Here is a 21,372-nt window from a genome sequence, read left to right on the forward strand (position 1 = left end):
CTGGGGACAACGAAGGGTGGGGAGTCCTGAGCAGGGGTGACGGGGGCTGCCCAATTACTACCCCTTCTGCGGCTTTGGCTGCCAGACGCGCCCACTGTTCCTATCCCACTGGAAAAACCCCGGTCCAGGGGCGCGGCTGGAATTTTCTACAAGGACCTTTGGCGGAAGCAATGGGGGTTGGGAAAGGGAGGGGAACAGGGGCGCGGCTGGGTCTCCAGGCTCTTAGCTCTGCCAGCCCTGCTGGGAGGCCTGACCCTGTGGACCCAAGTGGGGTCGGCCCAGCTCTGTCCCTGTGCCAGGGGCCCCAGGCCCGCAAGGTCCGCCGTGGAGTGGGAGAGCGTGTGAATGGGGCTGGGGAGGGCTTAGCGGGTGCCTCGTCAGCCACCCCTGGTTCTCTCAATGAGAACCAACACTCAATAAACGTGTTGTTGTAAAGGGAGAGGCAAACCAAGGACCTCCAACCACATTACTGCCCTTGAGTGGGTCCAGAAAGAAATCCTGACACCCCAGCACCCTGCTGTGTGTCCTGAGGCCAGTCCCTTGCTCTCTCTGAGCCAAGGGCATCCTTAGACAAACCTGAGTTTGAACGCCTACTCTGCTTGTTCCGCACTGGCTATGAAATCTTGACCTCTCAGAGCCTCTGTTTTTCTATCTTTAATGGGGATAATAATACTCACCTCCTGGAGTTATTGGGAGGATTAAAAGAGACAAAGCATGCTAAGCATTTAGCACCATGCTTGGAGCTTATTAAGGGCTCAATAAATGGTAACAGCTCCAGTCTTCTAAAGGTGGGGGTGGACTTGATAATGTAAATGTTTTTCATAATGAGCTAAACATTTATTTAGTGCTTAACCACAGCCTTCTGACAACACGTTGTTCTAAGTGTTTTACATATATTATCTCATTTAATACTAAAAATAAGCCCCTATTTCCTTATTTTGCAGATAAGGAACAGAAGCATAGAAGAATCTGAACGTTGGTTGAGGCAGGATTAAACCCAGGCTGTCTGACTTCTCATACCAATCAGCTTTGTACTAATAGTGGTGGTTTCATCCAATGTCTTTTTCCAAGTCCTTTCCCTGTTTGACAAACTCTTATTCATCCTTCAAAACCCAGCTCAAATGTCTCTCCTCTGGAAAGCCTTTCCTGGTGTCCACCTTCTAGACCTCCAGGGACTCCAGCATACATCCCTGGCACAATTTTTCCTCCCACAAAAGGTTGGGACAGGAGTTTTTTTCTTAGTCTTGTCCTTTCTTATGCACCAAATGTTCTGCTTGGGCATTCATTCTGGTCTCCCATGGAGCTCTGCAGGGTCCCGAGGCACCTGACTTTCGTTTCCCGAGAACTGCTGAGTTACATCACTTCGCTAGTGCTGATGCTTCACATCTTCCCGGGATCTTGCCAAACCCCATCCTTGCCAGGTGCCCATTAAGGGAAAGGAATCCATGCTTACTGAGTCTGCAGTGGGCCAGGACTTGGGCTGAGCGCTTCACACACTTTAGCTCATTTGATCCTACAAACAGCCCTGTGAAAAAGTGTATCTTTAGAAACCAGTGCCAACAAGTGAGGTGACCCTGGGTATCTAAGGGAGGGGTGAACTTCCAGATTGTGAGCAGGGCTAGTGGACCCAGGCACAGCCAGAACTAAGGATCCAAACCCTGCCAGGACTCACTCACATACTCTGTCTCTCTCTCCCCTGCCTCTCCCTCTGTAGACTAACTCTGCCATGAGGTAGGACATTTGACCAATGACAACTCCTGAGCCTCTCACATTTTCACAGCCATCTTCTCAGTTTTGACTCAAAACAGAACAGAACAGGGAAGGCTTCCAATTGGCCCAGCTCTAATCAGGTGTCCACCTGTGGGCCAACCATCTATAGCCAAGGGACAGGATCATAGATGCCATGACTGCCCTGGCTGAACCAGTGTTTGGAGGAGAAGATCCTAAAGGGGAAGACTGCTGTTCCAGGGGAAAGGAGGGATGCTGACCAGATGATGGAAACGGTCCATAATAGCTAGGGACTACTGTTACCACCATTGGACAGATAAGGAGATAGAGGCTCAGGGAAGCATGGGATTGGTCAGGTCACTTAGCTGATAAGTGGCGCAGCTGGATACAGCCCACACTGCCTACCACTGAATTTGTAGATCAACCCAGAAAGATGACTTTGTGGGTCAGAGAATGAAATGTTCCTCCCCCAGCTTCTCCCTGATGACTCATTCCTGAAGGCTGGGAGATAACTTTTCTAGAATCCCACCCATTTTGTGAAAATTCTGTGGCTCTGACACTAACACCCGAGGCAGTCTTCCCAAAGTAAAGCAAAGCTGAGTCTGAGCAGGTCTTCCAGGAGAGCATCCTGCTTCCTGCTCCAAGGGGAATAGCACGGTCCCCACCGTGGGATGTGATGAGATGCTTTAACAGGAGCTGTTTGTTTTGAGGGCAGAGGTATGAGTGAATGAATGGGTGCACACAGGCAGGGCCCAGAAGCACGGTCAACGTTGGCAGCAGCGCCCCCTGCTGGCTGAATCTGCACCGCAGCCACCACAGCCCAGAGAAGCGAAGAGCAGGGACCTGGGAGACACCTGGAACTGAGCAGCTACCCGCATGTACATTTCACAGACTCCCTGGGTGAGTCCTCATAACTGCTCCATGAAGCCTGGAGACCGGCCCAAGGAGACAAACAGAAAGGGGCAGAACTGGGAATGCATCTCATTCTGTTGGACTCCAGGGCCCCCCCACTCTGCACCTCTCACCCAGATGTTGTGTCCCAGCCTGGCCAGGAGAGGGCTTTGAGGTTCCTGTGGCTCTGTCACCTGTGGCTCTGTCCTCCACTCAGGCTCCCCTGTCTCCCCCCAGCACACACAACCTCCCTAGGAAAGCCTCTAATTCAGAGCCAGACAGACCCAGGCTCAAAGCCAGGCCCCACTGGACTCCCCGAAGCTCACTTTCCACTCTGAACCTCAGTTTCCTAGTCTGTAAAATGGGAACAGTTATCTCTGCCATCTCTGTGTGGGAGCTGACCAAGATTGAACATTTCCCTAAGAATGAGGAAATGAGGGAAACAAGCTGGGCCCACGGAGAGTCAGACTGAAGAAACTGGTACCTAATGAATCAGAGCAGAGATGTGCAGTCACCTTAAAGGGCCAGGCTGACTCTGGGTCTTGCAGAAACTGACAGTCCTAGGTGAAAGTACTGACCCATCTAAAGTAATAAAGCACCCTCAGACAAAGGTGAGTCCCCGTGATCCTGAGATACTGAGTTTGTCCAGGGAGAGGCTGCTCTGGCCATCAGACCAGTGACCAAGCTGAGTCTGTGTTACGATGGACAAGGTGGGTGTTATTGATGGGCTTTGAGTAGTTCCTTCCCCCGAGACAGGGTAGTGTTCTGGAGACCTGGATGCGGGGTCTTAGACTGGGGCCATTAACCCAGGGTCTCAGCCTCAAATGTCTTTGGGACTAGGCAGATACAAGGTGAGCCAGGAGTGTCGGAATAGGGAATAGCGGGGCCTGCGTCCAGCATGTATTGGAGCGTGCACGCTTGCCTAAAGGCACTCAGAATCAATGACTTTTAAACACATGATGCCAGCCTGCATCACTCAGGGTCCCAACAGGAAATGGCGTGTTCTAATGAAGAGAACTTGGGCAGAGTTTATTGTCAAAAGGAATAATGACAAAGTAGGGCATAGGGGAGTCGCAAGAGCTCTGAGGCTAGCAATAGCATAGCTTTCATTCCCCTAGGCCGCAGGGTCAAAGGGAGGGAGCGGTGACCAGGCTCTGATGGAGAGTTATGTAGAGCAAAGGTGACCTCATGGTGAAGGGGCAGGGGAATAAATACCTCAACCTCACTCTTTCCCCTCCCTCTCCTCTCCTGCTGGCTCCTAACTTACCAAACCCCACAGGAACCGTGGCTGTGGACTTTCACATGGACAAAAAATAAAGTTCTATCTTATTTAAACCACTGTTTTTTAGGGTCCTTTGAAACAGCAATCTAGCCCTAACCAACACACATAAAAGGAAACATCTGCCAAGAAGATATAATGTCATGAACTTATAAGTATTTTGGTGAAACATATAAAGCAAATCTGTCAGAACCACAAGGAGAAAGGCAGGAATCTATAAACAAAGTGGGAACTTTTTTTTTCAAAGTAGGAAATTCTAATTAAGCTTTCTTAAAACCAGTGGATCAAATAGCAAAACATTAGTAAAGATACAGAAGTTAGGACAATGTAATGAAGAACATCATCTGCTAGATAAACATAAACTTTACACCTCCTTACACACAGAATAACCACTGTTTTCAAGTTCACATGGAACACTTTTAAAAATACCACGTATATGGCCATAAAGGAAGTCTAAAATTTTTTTAAAGGATCAGTTTCATTGGGACTTCCCTGGTGGCGCAGTGGTTAAGAATCCGCCTGCCAATGCAGGGGACACGGGTTCGAGCCCTGGTCCGGGAAGATCCCACATGCCGTGGAGCAACTAAGCCCACGTGCCACAGCTACTGAGCCTGCGCTCTGGAGCCTGCAAGCCACAACTAATAAAGCCCATGCACCACAACGAAGAGTAGTCCCCGCTCACCGCGACTAGAGAAAGCCCGCACGCAGCAATGAAGACCCAACGCAGCCAAAAATAAATAATAAATAAAATTAATTAATTAAAAAAAAAAAGAATCAATATCATTCAGTCATGTTCTCTAGCCCCAATATGATAAAATTAGAAACCAACAATAAAATGTTGACCAAGGAAATCCAATACGTTAAGTTAAAAACTCGTTTCTTGGGCTTCCCTGGTGGCGCAGTGGTTGAGAGTCCGCCTGCCGATGCAGGGGACACGGGTTCGTGCCCCGGTCTGGGAAGATCCCACATGCCGCAGAGCGGCTGGGCCCGTGGGCCATGGCCGCTGAGCCTGCGCGTCCGGAGCCTGTGCTCCTGTGCTCCGCAACGGGAGAGGCCACAACAGTGAGAGGCCCGCGTACCGCAAAAAAAAAAAAAAAAACAGGAAAGATTGGGACTTCCCTGGTGGTGCAGTGGATAAGACTCCGTGCTCCCAATGCAGGGGGCCTGGGTTCGATCCCTGGTCAGGGAATTAGATCCCACATGCATGCTGCAACTAAGAGTTTGTATGCCACAACTAAGGAGCACGTGAACCGCAACTAAGGAGGCCGGGAGCTGCAACTAAGGAGGCTTGGAGCCGCAACTAAGGAAACCACATGCTGCAACTAAGGAGCCGGCACTCCACAACTAAGGAGCCTACCTGACACAACTAAGACCCGGTGCAACCAAATAAATAAATAAATATATTTTTTGAAAAAACAGGAAAGATTGGCAACAAATGAATTCAGCATCCAACTCAAGATTTTAGGAAGAGACTGTCAGAAAACCAAAGAGAGTAGAAGAAAGGAAATAGTAAAGCAGAAAATAATGATACGGAAAATAACAAAAAGTTGAACTAATTCTTTAAAAGTCAATAAAATAAATTATTAGCACAAAATACACAATATTGGGAACAAAAAGAAGGCTATGACCAGAGATGCAACCAAGGTTTTAAAAAAATCACTAAAAAACGCATGAGGACCTAGTGTTCTGGCAAGATATCAGATTAAGAGAATATGAAAAACTCAGGAAGTAAACCCAGAGGATGGAATAGATTACAAGAAGTGGGAGCAAAGAACCAAAAAAGATTAAATGTGGGAAATTCAGACAAGCATGGACTTTATAAAAAATAATTTTAAAGGCTGACTTGGGGGATAAAATAAACAAGGTAGACTAAAAACTGGAAAACAATCAAATTATAGGCAGGAAGCTATGATCAGAGTTCAAAAGCATTCTAAGGTCCTTGATTGTTCTAGAAGAACTGATTAACTTTAGACTTTATTAACTGAAGTATGCACGTTAAAATTTTAAGGATGACTAATGAAAGAACAGAAATAGAATGTATTCTAAACCAGCAGAGAGGAAACAAAGGGAATGCAGACAGTCCAATCAGTTCACCCCCAGGCAGGAAATGACAAATGGAAGAAGCAAAGGTAGTCAGTTTCCAAGATGACCCCAGTGATCACTGCCTCCTGGGACCCATACCCTCATGTTATCCCCTCCCATAATGTGTAGGCTGGACTTAGTGACTAGTTTCTGTTCAACAGAATGTGGTAGAAGTGATGGTATGTCACTTCCAAGCAGGGCTGGCTTTCTGGGAGTACAGCCTGTGCTCTCACACAGTGTAACTTCCTCAGAAGGGCTCCATGCTCTGTTTAATGTTCTGCTCTCACTGACTTGAAATTCCTAACAATTTTTAAATAAGGGGCCTCCCAAATTTTGTAGCCAGTTTTGCTTCCAAGATCAGATTATAAAAAGGGTTACCAGATGTTATTCAGGAAGCCCAGTCAATTTTGAATAAGCATGAATGATTTTTTAGTATAAGTATGTCCCATACAAATGTTGAAATATGATCTGAAATTTAAATTTGACTGGGTATCCTGTGTTTTTATTGGCTAAATCTGGCAACCCTATTAGAAAGGAACGGTGGCTTCCAGTTTGGTTGCTCTTTCTCTGAGCTCTCTATCTCTCTCACCTTTCTCACATCATTCACCCTGGGGAAGACATGTATAAGTTACCCTACGGAGAAGCCCATGTGGTGAGGAACTGAAGACTCCAGCCTCCAGCCATGTGAGTGAACTTGGAAGCTGATCCTCAACAGACCCTTCTGATGGCTGCATCCCTGGCTGACAGCTTGACTGCAACCTCCCAGACAGCCTGAGCCAGAATCATCTAGCCACATGGTTCCCAGACTCCTGACCCCAAGAAACTGTGTAAGATAGTAAATGTTTGTTGTTTTGAGCTGCTCAGTTTTGGGGTAATTTGTTACAGAGCAATCAATAACAATTGATAATACTCATGGTAAATGGGAAACACAAAATAACATATAGAAATAAAATCTTAAGTGCTGGCGATCACACTAGATGTAAATGAACTGATTTCATCATTGAGTGGATTATCAGTGTGAATGAAAACACACAATTCAGCTACATGCTGTTCATGAGAGAGACACTTAAAACAAAAATATGGAAATATTGAAAGCAAAGATATGAAAAAATATACCCCAGGTATAACAGACACAGTCTATTTTCTGACCAACAACATGCCCCAAATCTTTTGCTCTTTGCTGTACAATCCTGATTTTTTTTTTTTTAAGGCAGTAGGCAGAGATCTGTTGGTCCAGGAGGAGTGCCTTTACCCCAGGCCAGTTTATTTCTTTTTTTTTTTCTTTTCAAAAGTTGAAGTAGGACTTCTCTGGTGGCACAGTGGTTAAGAAGCCGCCTGCCAATGCAGGGGACACGGGTTCGAGCCCTGGTCCAGGAAGATCCCACATGCCGCGGAGCAACTAAGCCCATGTGCCACAACTACCGAGCCTGTGCTCTAGAACCTGCGAGCCACAAGTACTGAGCCCACGCACCACAGCTACTGAAACCCGTGCACCTAGAGCCAGTGCTCTGCAACAAGAGAAGCCACTGTAATGAGAAGTCCGCGCACCACAACATAGAGCAGCCCCCGCTTGCCACAACTAGAGGAAGTCTGCTCACAGCAACGAAGACCCAACGCAGCCAAAAATAAATAAATAAAAAATTTTATTAAAAAAAATTGAAGTATAGTTGATTTACATGTCATGTTAGTTTCAGGTGTACAACACAGTGATTCAGATAAATATATATGTATATATATCTGAAATATACATATGTATATATATGTGTGTGTGTGTATGTGTATATATATATATATATATATACATACATACATACACACATACACACATACACGTATATATTCTTTCTCAGATTCTTTTCCTTTATAGGTTATTACAAAATATTGAGTATATTTCCCGGTGCTATAGAGTACCCAGTTTATTTCTTTTTTTTTTTTTTTTTTTTTTTTTTGCGGTACGCGGGCCTCTCACCGTTGTGGCCTCTCCCGTTGCGGAGCACAGGCTCCGGATGCGCAGGCTCAGCGGCCATGGCTCACGGCCCAGCCACTCCGCGGCATGTGGGATCTTCCAGGACCGGGGCACGAACCTGTGTCCCCTGCATCAGCAGGCGGACTCCCAACCACTGCGCCACCAGGGAAGCCCCCCAGTTTATTTCTTGTAGTGTAAAAGTACCAGCTCCAAAAGATGTATCATGATTTGGTCTAAGCCAATTGTGGAATCTCATTTCTCTTGGTCAATGATTAGGGAAAATGTGCTCATGTGACCCAGTTCTGGGAAATGAGATGTATAAGGGAAATCTTCTGGGAAATGTTTCCGTCCTTTTCCCTTTCTCCGGCCTGATACATGGACACAATGTCTGAATGAGTAGCAGTCTTTTTGCCATCTTGACATAGCGCATGTGAGCACAAAGGCTCACAAGCTAATGCTGATGAAGAAGAAATGCAGAGCCAGCCTGGGTACATGATGGCATCACAGAGCAGCTAAAATAATGCCAACAGGAGTCTAACTCTGGAATTTTTGTTGTTTAAAGGAAATATACCCCACTTTGTTTCAGCCTTTGTAGTTGAGGTTTGTTATTTGCAGCTAAATGCATTCCTAACAGGCACATCAGATGAATAATAAGCCAAAGGAAACTGGTGTAGCTTTAGAAATATCAGATGAAATGCACTTTAAGTCAAAAGGCATGATTTTGAGGATGAGAGGATCATTACATAATGGTCAACAAGTAAATGTTGCCAGGGAGATATAATTCTGAACTTCTTTGAATCTAACAGCATGGCCCTCAGATTATATTTTTCCTATGAAAGGACAGATAGTAAATATTTTAGACTTTTCAGGTAATACAGTCTCTATCTCAACTTATCTTCACAATAGTAGTAAGAAAGCAACCACAGATAACACATAAGCAAAAGAACATGGCTGTGCTCCAATAAAGCTTTATTTACAAGAACAAGGAGTGGGCCAAATTTGGTCCACATACCATAGTTTGATGCAAAGCAAAACTTGAGACAATTTCAAAGAAAGATGAATGGATTCACAACCCTCCCAAGTATTTTATCTTTCCTTTCTCCATAGTTACTAAATCAAGCAGCCATAAGATTAATAGATATGCAGAAAATTTGAATAGCATAATTAAGAAGCTTGTTCAAACAATCAGAAAATTGACATTCTTCTCATACAATAAGGGAAATTTTATAACAATTGATCACATACTAAGTCATGAAGCAAGTCTGCCCACAGAGTGAAGAACTGATATTGTATAGGCCATCTTCTATGATTACAATAAAATGAAATGAGAAACCCATCACAAAAAGATAACCCTAAGTTTGAAAATTAAAATCATACCTCCAAATATTTAATAAGACAAAGAAAAAATACAAAATTAGGAATTGGCTGACAATGAAAGCATTACATTTTGAAATTTGAATGCAGCTAAAGCAATCCTTGAGGGGTATGCATATTCTTAAATACATTTATTAAGGATTGCACGTTAGTAAAGATTTCATATTAATAAGCTGAGCATCCAACTTAGGAAACTGGAAAAAAAACATAATAACATCCTCTCAAATAGCAGAAAATAGTGACAGACTCTGGGAGGGCTCATGCCAAGTAATACTTCCCAGAACTTCTGCTGCCAGTGTCCTTGTTCCCACGGTGAGCCACAGCCCCCCCCCCCCGTCTCTGCAGGAGACCCTCCAAAACTAGCAGACATTAGGAAATCATTGGTCTCTAACTGTGACAAACATACTTCATGCATTTGTTACTGGTCTCTGGCATTTGAGGATGCTGCTGCTGAGAATGGTTACCACCTACATGTGCAGTTGCAGCTACAAATTCTGAGCAGTGAGAGAAAAACCTCCAGGGGAATATTATTGAGAATTTTACACAATGGCAATCTATCAGGAAAGGCCAGTCCACGTTAAGGAGAATGAAAACTGAGAAGAATTGTTGGAAGTCACTTCACAAAGGTAAATTTCTGTGAACAGAGGAGAGAATTTGAAACCAAGAGCTCCTAGAAGGAAGAACATTCTAAATGTATGCACAGCCATCTCACCCTCAGGAGTCAATACTGAGTTTGAAGTGATTGAAGAATTAGCCTTTATGAATAGCCTGCATGGAATAACCGCAGATTCTCCAGAGGGCAGACAGCAGAAGCAAGAAGAACTACAGTCCTGCAGCCTGTGGAACAAAAAACACATTCACAGAAAGATAGACAAGATGAAAAGGCAGAGGACTATATACCAAATGAAGGAACAAGATAAAACCCCAGAAAAACAACTAAATGAAGTGGAGATAGGCAACCTTCCAGAAAAAGAATTCAGAATAATGATAGTGAAGGTGATCCAGGACCTCAGAAAAAGAATGGAGGCAAAGATTGAGAAGATGCAAGAAATGTTTAACAAAGACTTAGAAGAATTAAAGAACAAGCAAACAGAGATGAACAATACAATAACTGAAATGAAAACTACACTAGAAGGAATCAATAGCAGAATAACTGAAGCAGAAGAATGGAAAAGTGACCTGGAAGACAGAATGGTGAAATTCACTGCTGCAGAACAGAATAAAGAAAAAAGAATGAAAAGAAGTGAAGACAGCCTAAGAGACCTCTGGGACAACATTAAACGCAACAACATTCACATTATAGGGGTCCCAGAAGGAGAAGAGAGAGAGAAAGGACCAGAGAAAATATTTGAAGAGATTATAGTCGAAAATTTCCCTAACATGAGAAAGGAAATAGCCACCCAAGTCCAGGAAGCACAGTGAGTCCCATACAGGATAAACCCAAGGAGAAATACACTAAGACAAATAGTAATCAAATTGGCAAAAATTAAAGACAAAGAAAAATTATTGAAAGCAGCAAGGGAAAAATGACAACATACAAGGGAACTCGCATAAGGTTAACAGCTGATTTCTCAGCAGAAACTCTACGAGCCAGAAGGGAGTGGCATGATATACTTAAAGTGATGAAAGGGAAGAACCTACAACCAAGATTACTCTACCCAGCAAGGATCTCATTCAGATTCGATGGAGAAATCAAAAGCTTTACAGACAAGCAAAAACTAAGAGAATTTAGCACCACCAAACCAGCTCTACAACAAATGCTAAAGGAACTTCTCTCAGTGGGAAACACAAGAGAAGAAAATAACCTACAAAAACAGACCCAAAACAATTAAGAAAATGGTCATAGGAACATACATATTGATAACTACCTTAAATGTGAATGGGTTAAATGCTCCAAACAAAAGACACAGGCTTGCTGAATGGATACAAAAACAAGACCCATATATATTCTGTCTACAAGAGACCCACTTCAGACCTAGGGACACATACAGACTGAAAGTGAGGGGATGGAAAAAGCTATAATATGCAAATGGAAATCAAAAGAAAGCTGGAGTAGCTATACTCATATCAGATAAAATAGATTTTAAAATAAAGAATGTTACAAGAGACAAGGAAGGACACTACATAATGATCGAGGGATCAATCCAAGAAGAAGATATAACAATTATAAATATATATGCACCCAACATAGGAGCACCTCAATACATAAGGCAACTGCTAACAGCTATAAAAGAGGAAATCGACAGCAACACAATAATAGTGGGGGACTTTAACACCTCACTTGCACCAATGGACAGATAATCCAAAATGAAAATAAGTAAGGAAACAGAAGCTTTAAATGACACAATAGACCAGATAGATTAAATTGATATTTATAGGACATTCCATCCAAAAAGAGCAGATTACACTTTCTTCTCAAGTGTGCACAGAACATTCTCCAAGATAGATCACATCTTGGGTCACAAATCAAACCTCAGTAAATTTAAGAAAATTGAAATCATATCAAGCAACTTTTCTGACCACAATGCTATGAGATTTGAAATGAATTACAGGGAAAAAAATGTAAAAATCACAAACACATGGAGGCTAAACAATAGATTACTAAATAACCAAGAGATCACTGAAGCAATCAAAAAATACCTAGAGACAAATGACAATGAAAACACGACAATGCAAAACCTATGGGATGCAGCAAAAGCAGTTCTAAGAGGGAAGTTTATAGCTATACAAGCCTACCTCAAGAAACAAGAAAAATCTCAAATAAACAATCTAACCTTACACCTAAAGGAACTAGAGAAAGAACAAAAAACAAAACCCAAAATTAGCAGAAGGAAAGAAATTTTAAAGATCAGAGTAGAAATAAATGAAATAGAAACAAAGAAAACAATAGCAAAGATCAATAAAACTAAAAGCTTGTTCTTTGAAAACATAAACAAAATTGATAAACCATTAGCCAGACTCATCAAGAAAAAGAGAGAGAGGACTCAAATCAATAAAATTAGAAATGAAAAAGGAGAAGTTACAACAGACACCACAGAAATACAAAGCATCCTAAGAGACTACTACAAGCAACTCTATGCCAATAAAATGGACAACCTGGAAGAAATGGAAAAATTCTTAGAAAGGTATAACCTTCCAAGACTGAACCAGGAAGAAACATAAATATGAACAGACCAATCACAAGTAATGAAATTGAGACTGTGATTAAAAATCTTCCAACAAACAAAAGTCCAGGACCAGATGGCTTCACAGGTGAATTCTATCAAACATTTAGAGAAGAGCTGACACCCATCCTTCTCAAACTCTTCCAAAAAATTGCAGAGGAAGGAACACTCCCAAACTCGTTCTATGAGGCCACCATCACCCTGATACCAAAACCAGACAAAGATACTACAAAAAAAGAAAATTACAGACCAATATCACTGATGAATACAGATGCAAAAATCCTCAACAAAATACTAGCAAACAGAAACCAACAACATATTAAGAGGATCATACACCACGATCAAGTGGGATTTATCCAAGGGATGCAAGGATTCTTCAATATACGCAGATCAACCAATGTGATACACCATATTTACAAATTGAAGAAGAAAAACCATATGATCATCTCAATAGACGCAGAAAAAGCTTTTGACAAAATTCAACACCCATTTATGATAAAAACTCTCCAGAAAGTGGGCACAGAAAGAACCTACCTCAACATAATAAAGGCCATATACGACAAACCCACAGCAAACATCATTCTCAATGGTGAAAAACTGAAAGCATTTCCTCTGAGATCAGGAACAAGACAAGGATGTCCACTCTCACCACTATTATTCAACATAGTTTTGGAAGTCCTAGCCACGACAATCAGAGAAGAAAAAGAAATAAAAGGAATACAGATTGGAAAAGAAGAAGTAAAACTGTCACTGTTTGCAGATGACATGATACTATACATAGAGAATCCTAAAAATGCCACCAGAAAACTACTAGAGCTAATCAATGAATTTGGTAAAGTTGCAGGATACAAAATTAATGCACAGAAATCTCTTGCATTCCTATACACTACTGATGAAAAATCTGAAAGAGAACTTATGGAAACACTCCCATTTACCATTGCAACAAGAAGAATAAAATACCTAGGAATAAACCTACCTAGGGAGACAAAAGACCTGTATGCAGAAAACTATAAGACACTGATGAAAGAAATTAAAGATGATACCAACAGATGGAGAGATATACCATGTTCTTTGATTGGAAGAATCAATTCTGTGAAAATGACCATACTACCCAAAGCAATCTACAGATTCAATGCAATCCCTATCAAATTACCAATGGCATTTTTTATGGAACTAGAACAAATCATCGTAAAATTTGTATGGAGATACAAAAGACCTCAAATAGCCAAAGGAGTCTTGAGGGAAAAAAACAGAGCTGGAGGAATCAGACTCCCTGACTTCAGACTATACTACAAAGCTACAGTAATCAAGACAATATGGTACTGGCACAAAAACAGAAACATGGATCAATGGAACAAGATAGAAAGCCCAGAGATAAACCCATGCACCTATGGTCAACTAATCTATGACAAAGGAGGCAAAGATATACAATGGAGAAAAGACAGTCTCTTCAATAAGTGGTGCTGGGAAAACTGGACAACTACATGTAAAAGAATGAAATTACAACACTCCCTAACACCATACACAAAAATAAACTCAAAATGGATTCAAGACAAAAATGTAAGACTGGACACTATAAAACTCTTAGAGGAAAGCATAGGAAGAACACTCTTTGACATAAATCACAACAAGATCTTTTTTGATCCACCTCCTAGAGTAATGGAAATAAAAACAAAAATAAACAAATGGGACCTAATGAAACTTAACAGCTTTTGCACAGCAAAGGAAACCATAAACAAGACAAAAAGACAACTCTCAAGATGGGAGAAAATATTTGCAAATGAATCAACAGACAAAGGATTAATCTCCAAAATATATAAACAGCTCATGCAGCTCAATATTAAAGAAACAAACAACCCAATCCAAAAATGGGCAGAAGACCTAAATAGACATTTCTCCAAAGAAGACATACAGATGGCCAAGAAGCACATGAAAAGCTTCTCAGCGTCACTAATTATTAGAGAAATGCAAATCAAAACTACAATGAGGTATCACCTCACACCAGTTAGAATGGGCATCATCAGAAAATCTACAAACAACAAATGCTGGAGAGGGTGCGGAGAAAAGGGAACCCTCTTGCACTGTTGGTGGGAATATAAATTGATACAGCCACTATGGAGAACAGTATGGAGGTTCCTTAAAAAACTAAAAATAGAATTACCATATGATCCAGCAATCCCACTACTGGGCATATACCCAGAGAAAACCATAATTCAAAAAGACACATGCACCCCAATGTTCATTGCAGCACTATTTACAATAGCCAGATCATGGAAGCAACCTAAATGCCCATCGACATACGAATGGATAAAGAAGTTGTGGTACATATATACAGTGGAATATTACTCGGCCATAAAAAGGAACGAAATTGAATCATTTGTTGAGACATGGGTGGATCTAGAGACTGTCATACAGAGTGAAGTAAGTCAGAAAGAGAAAAACAAATATCGTATATTAATGCATGTATGTGGAACCTAGAAAAATGGTACAGATGAACTGGTTTGCAGGGCAGAAATTGAGACACAGATGTAGAGAACAAACATATGGACACCAAGGGGGTAGAGCTGCGTGGGGGTGGGGGTGATGGTGTGCTGAATTGGGCGATTGGGACTGACATGTATACACTGATGAGTATAAAATTGATGACTAATAACCTGCAGTATAAAAAAACAAACAAACAAACAAAAAAACCAACTAATACTAAACTTTCTTTGGGTTATTTGTATGGAAATATGTTAATATAAATGTTTCAGACATTACATGAAATTTCTAAAAATCTTATATGTTCCAGTATAATGTTATAAGTCATAATTCCAGTTATTACTTTAAACTGTATATCTCAGAAATAACTAAATTTCCTTGTCAATTGCATTATTATGAACTTTCATCAAATCTTTAACCGTGGTCATTTTTAAGTCTTTTGTCATTTACAGACAGTTCTGGGTGTATTCTGATGCTTTTACAAATATGTTCCTATAAAAGGGTTCCATCTTCAAGGAATTCATGGTAAAGACTCTGACAAGTACAGGTTTCTGGTAACTGACTATACTGCTGAACTGAATGAATAAGCATTTTCAGAACTCTAATGGAAAACTGACGAATTTATAAAAGTGCTAACAGGGCTTCCCTGGTGGCGCAGTGGTTGAGAGTCCGCCTGCCGATGCAGGGGACACGGATTCGTGCCCCGGTCTGGGAAGATCCCACATGCCGTGGAGCGGCTGGGCCCATGTGCCATGGCCGCTGAGCCTGTGGCATCCGGAGATGCCACAACAGTGAGAGGCCCGCGTACCGCAAAAAAAAAAAAAAGTGCTAACAAAAGATCAAGATGAAAAAAAGATTAATTACATGGGACTGAGTGAACTGATGAGGATGATTATAATTTTTGTGACTTTCTGTTTGAATAATAATAAAAGAAGAAATCCCACAAGGACTCAGAGGCAAAAAATATACAAATCAATTTTCACTGCAATGTAAAGGAGCTGTTATGGTGGAGGATTACTGGACTGAATGTCAATATTATGACATAGTATGAGTGTGTTTCGTGTTTGGTAATTGCAATCATTGTTGCTTTTGTTGTGGTCATCCACTTACAATGCTTGGTGTCAGTTTATTTATCTCTTGTAAAAATAAAATACAGTGTGTGTATGTGGAAAAAAGTGATAAAAAGCTAATAAAGCGTTATCTGTCAATTATATCTCAATAAAAGAGCAAAGTAATAGTTATTAAAAAATAGCAGAAAATAGTAAAGATAAGAGAAAAATTGATAACAAGAACAGAAACAAAGAAACAATACAGATCAATAAAACAAGAGTCTAATAAAATAGATACATTTCTAGCAAGACTGATTAAGAAAAAAGAGAGAAGGCCCAAATAAATAATGAAAAGAGGGAATTAATTAGAGCAAGATTTTTTAAACCATAAGAAATAATTTTATGCAAATAAATTTGAAAATGTACATATAATAGATAAGTGTCTATAAAATATAGCATCAAAACTGACTTAAGAAAGGGAAATGAGAATAAATGACAACATTAAAGAAATAGTTGTTCAGATTGTTCTGTTTTTCAGCTTTTAAATCTCCCCTGGATGCGTAGTTATCATATCTTTTTCATTCTTTTTTTTTTTTCTGCAGTACGCGGACCTCTCACTGTTGTGGCCTCTCCCGTAGCAGAGCACAGGCTCCAGACACGCAGGCTCAGCGACCATGGCACATGGGCCCAGCCACTCCGCGACATGTGGGATCTTCCCGGACCAGGGCACGAACCCGTGTCCCCTGCATCGGCAGGCGGACTCAACCACTGCGCCACCAGGGAAGCCCTCGTTCTTTTTTTTTAAATTTATTTTTAACTTTTTAAAATTTTATTTGAGTATAGTTGCTTTACAATGTTGTGTTAGTTTCTGCTGCACAGCAAAGTGAATCAGCTATACATATATATACGTTGATGAACATTTGGGTTGTTTCCAGAAATGTGTTTTTAAATTTCCAAACATGTGGGAATTGTTTATTGTTATCAATTCTTAACTTAATTGCATTTTGGTCAGAGAATATGGTGTGTATGACTGATTCTTGACAGTAAGACTTGCTTTATGGCTTGGTATGTGGTCAGTGTTTGTAACTGTTTCATGCGTGCTTGGGAAGAATAAGTGCTGGGTGCTGAGCTGCTTGGTGTCAATAAATCAAGCTTGTTACTTGTGTTGTTTAGACCTTCCATACCCTTACTAAATTTTTTCCAGTTAGAAATATCAGTCAATAATGGAGAAAGGTGTTTTGAACTATCCCACTTCAAACTGTGTATTGTTGACTTACTATTATTACGAACGTATTTGAGTCTCCACCATTTTACCATTTGCTTTCTATTTGTCCCACTTTTGCTCTGTTTTTTTTTCTCCATTCTTATTTTTTTAAGAGTAGACTGAATTTCTGTTTTCCGCATCTTTACTCCCGTTTAATGTTTCTGACACCATATTTTGCATCTTTTTGTTTCGCATATGCCTTAACTACTTATTGTAGATATAGATGGTTTTACTACTTTTGTCTTTTAACCTTCCTACTAGCTTTATTTTTTATTTGTTTTATTCTATTTTATTTTTTATTTTTGGCTGTGTTGGGTCTTTGTTGCTGTGTGCGGGCTTTCTCTAGTTACGGCGAGCAGGGGCTACTCATCCTTGCAGTGTGCGGGCTTCTCGTGCGGTGGCTTCTCTTGTTGTGGAGCATGGGCTCTAGGCGTGTGGGCTTCAGTAGTTGTGGTGTGGAGGCTCTAGAGCACAGGGTCAGTAGTTGTGGTGCACGGGCTTAGTTGCTCCGTGGCATGTGGAGCTTCCTGGACCAGGGATTAACCCGTGTCCCCTCCTTTGATAGGCAGATTCGTAGCCACTGCACCACCAGGGAAGTCCCCCTACTAGCTTCAAAAATGGTTGATCTAGGGCTTCCCTGGTGGCGCAGTGGTTGAGAATCTGCCTGCCAATGCAGGGGATACGGGTTCGAGCCCTGGTCTGGGAAGATCCCACATGTCATGGAGCAACTGGGCCCGTGAGCCACAACTACTGAGCCTGCGCGTCTGGAGCCTGTGCTCCGCAACAAGAGAGGCCGCGACAGTGAGAGGCCTGTGCACCGCGATGAAGAGTGGCCCCCGCTTGCCACAACTAGAGAAAGCCCTCGCACAGAAACGAAGACCCAACACAGCAAAAAATAAATAAATAAATACATTTATTTTTTAAAAAAATGGTTGATCTCCTACCTTTACTGTGTTTGCCTTTACCAATGAGATTTTTCCTTTTGTAATTTTCATATTTCTAATTCTAGTATTTTCTTTTCCACTTAGAGAAGTCCCTTTAACATTTCTTGTAGAGCCGATTTCGTGGTGCTGAACTCTTTTAGCTTTTGCTTGTTTATAAAACTCTTTAACTCTCTTTCAAATCTGAATGAAAGACTTTCTGGGTAGAATATTCTTGCTGTAGTTTTTTTTCCTTTCATCACTTTGAATATATCACATCACTCTCTCTGGCTGGCAAAGTTTCACTAAAAAGTCATCTGATAGCCTTATGGGTGTTCCTTGTACATAACTCATTGCTTTCCCTTTGCTGCTTTTGAGATTCTCTATCTTTAATTTTTGCCAATTTAATTACAGTGTCTCTTGGTGTGGACCTCTTTAGGTTCATCTTGTGTGTGACTCTCTGTGCTTCCTGGACTTGGATGTCTGTTTCCTTTCCCAAGGTAGGGAAGCTTTCAGCTATTATTTCTTCAGATAAATTCTCTGCCCGTTTCTCTCTCTCTTCTTTTTCTGGGACCCTTATCATGCAAATGTTAGTATGCTTGATGTTGTCCCAGAGTTCTCTTAAACTATCCTCATTTTTAGAACTTTTTTTTTCCTTTTCTCCATTCAGTTTGGGTGATTCCCACTACTCTGTCTTCCAGTTTGTTGATCTGTTTCTCTGTATCATCTAATCTACTACTGATTCCTTCTAGTGTAGTTTTCATTTCAGTTATTGTATTCTTCAGCTCTGCTTGGTTCTCCTTTATATTTTCTAGCTCTTTGTTAAACTTCTCACAACGTTCATCCATTCTTCTCCCGAATTCATTGAGCATCTCTATGATCCTTACCTTGAACTCTCTTTTGGGTAGATTGCTTGTCTCCCCTTTGCTTAGCTCTTCTGGGGATTTATCTTGTTCCTTCATTTGTAGCCTATTCCTCTGTTGCCTCATTTTGCCTAATTCTCTATTTTTCTTTCTTTCTTTTCTTTTCCTCATTTTTTTCTTTCTTTCTTTCTTTTTTTTGGGGGGGCCATGCTGTGCAGCATGTAGGATCTTATTTCCAGGGATCGAACCCATGCCCCCTGCAGTGGCAGTGCAGGGTCTTAACCACTGGATCACCAGGGAAGTCCCTCTATTTTTATTTGTCTGTGTTAGGTATAGGTCTATTACATTTCCTGATCTTGGAGAAATGCCTTCATGTAGGAGACATCTTATGTGGCTCAGCAGCACCCTCCCTCTGGTCACTCAAGCTATGTGCTCCAGTGGTGCCCCCTACGAGGGCTACATGGGCCCTTCTGTTGCGGTGGGACTGATGTAGGCACACTGGTAGGTGAGGCTGGCCCCTGGACCAGTTGGCTGTCAGGTTCTGCCTTGTGTGGAGGCTGCTGGCCCACTGGTGGGCAAGACTGGGTCCTGGTGCTAATGAGCTAGAGAGAGGATCCCAAAATGGTCCTTGCCAGCACCAGTGTCCTGGCAGTAAAACAAGCTCCCCACAATGACTGCTGCCAGTGTCTGTGTCCTCAGGGGGAGTCCCAGCTGCCTCCTGTCTCTCCAGGAGGGTCTCCAAGATCAGCAAGTGGGTCTGATCCAGGCTCCTTTCAAATTCCTGCCTTTGTGCTGGGTCTTGAGCCCATGAGATTTTGTGTGCACCCTTTAAGGGTGAAGTCTCCGTTTCCTATAGCCCTCTGGCTCTCCTGTACACAAGCCCTACTGGCCTTTAAAGCCAGATGTCCTGGGGCTCGTCTTCCCAGTGGGAACACTGGGCAAGGGGGCCCGATCTTGAGCTTGGACCCCTTGCTCCTCGGGGACAACCTCTGCAATTGTGATTATCCTCCTGTTTGTGGGTCGCCTAACTGGGAGGTGTGGGTCTTGACTGTACCTCGTGTCCACCCCTCCTACAAGTCTCTCTGTGGTTCCTTCTTTATATCTTTAGTTGTGGAAAATCTTTTCTGCTAGTCTTCAGGTTGTTCTCATCGACAGTTGCTCTGTACATAGTTGTAATTTTGGTGTGCCTGTGGCAGGAAGTGAGCTCAGGGTCCTTCTACTCCATCATCTTGGCCACAGCCTGAGTTTCTGTTTCCTTACTCCACTTTTCCTGTCTACTGGCTTGAAAATTAACTCTCATTCCTTTGAAATCATTGACTCTATTCTTAGAGTGCTTATTTTTAAAATTTTACATTGCACACGTAACAAAGCCTGAATTTAATATTCCAGCTCACTTTCCAAACAATACAAGAACCTTGGCATACTCTAACTGCAATGGCTGTCCCCTTCTACCTTGCAATCAAGTTTCATTTCAGTCTGTCCTTTTTTTTTTCAGCCCACAAATTTGCCATCATGCTCATTATATTATAAAACATTTCTTTAGATTTATCTACATGTTTATCATTTTCTTTTCTCAACAATCCTCCTTGCATCTCAGGTTTGTCTTCTTCCATCATTTTTCTTCTTTCTAAAGTACATACTTTAGGGAATTCCCTGGTTGTCCAGTGGTTAGCGCTCAGCACTTTCACTGTCGTGCACCCAGGTTCACGCTCTGGTCAGGGAACTAAGATCCCACAAGCCATGCGCCCGCCCCCCCCAGAAAAAGTACACACTTAGACATTCTTTTAATGTTGATCTGTTGGTGGCGAATTTTTTTAATGTTTATTTTGAGATAATTGTACCTGGGAACTAGGGAGAGCCGCTGACCTGAAATCACTTTAACACACTTCCAGGGTCCCTGTTCAAGCTGGAATCTCAGACTCAGGTCTCCCCACTTGCTACTGGCCCCATCTGTGCTCCTGACTGTGGTGTTGAATAGGCATTCATCTTTACATATCACCCCTCCCTAAATGTGTACCCCTCATAGATGTGCGTTCAGGTCACAATTTTGTTTTGTTTCATCTCCTTAGGGATTTCACTTGCTGGGTTATAAAATAACAAGTTATTGGGTTTTGTTTGTTTGCTTGTTTGCAGCATCTGGTTCTTTTGGAGTAGGAAGGCCTTTCAGAGTACCTAGTCCACCGTACTGCCGGAAGTAGATGTCCTATTTTTTTTTTTGAAGTATAATTACTTTACAATGTTGTGTTAGTTTCTGCTGTACAACAAAGTGAATCAGCCATACATATATATATATCCCCTCCTTCCTGGACCT

The sequence above is a fragment of the Stenella coeruleoalba genome (genome assembly GCF_951394435.1).
Source record: "Stenella coeruleoalba genome assembly, chromosome: 1".
Taxonomy (NCBI): domain Eukaryota; kingdom Metazoa; phylum Chordata; class Mammalia; order Artiodactyla; family Delphinidae; genus Stenella; species Stenella coeruleoalba.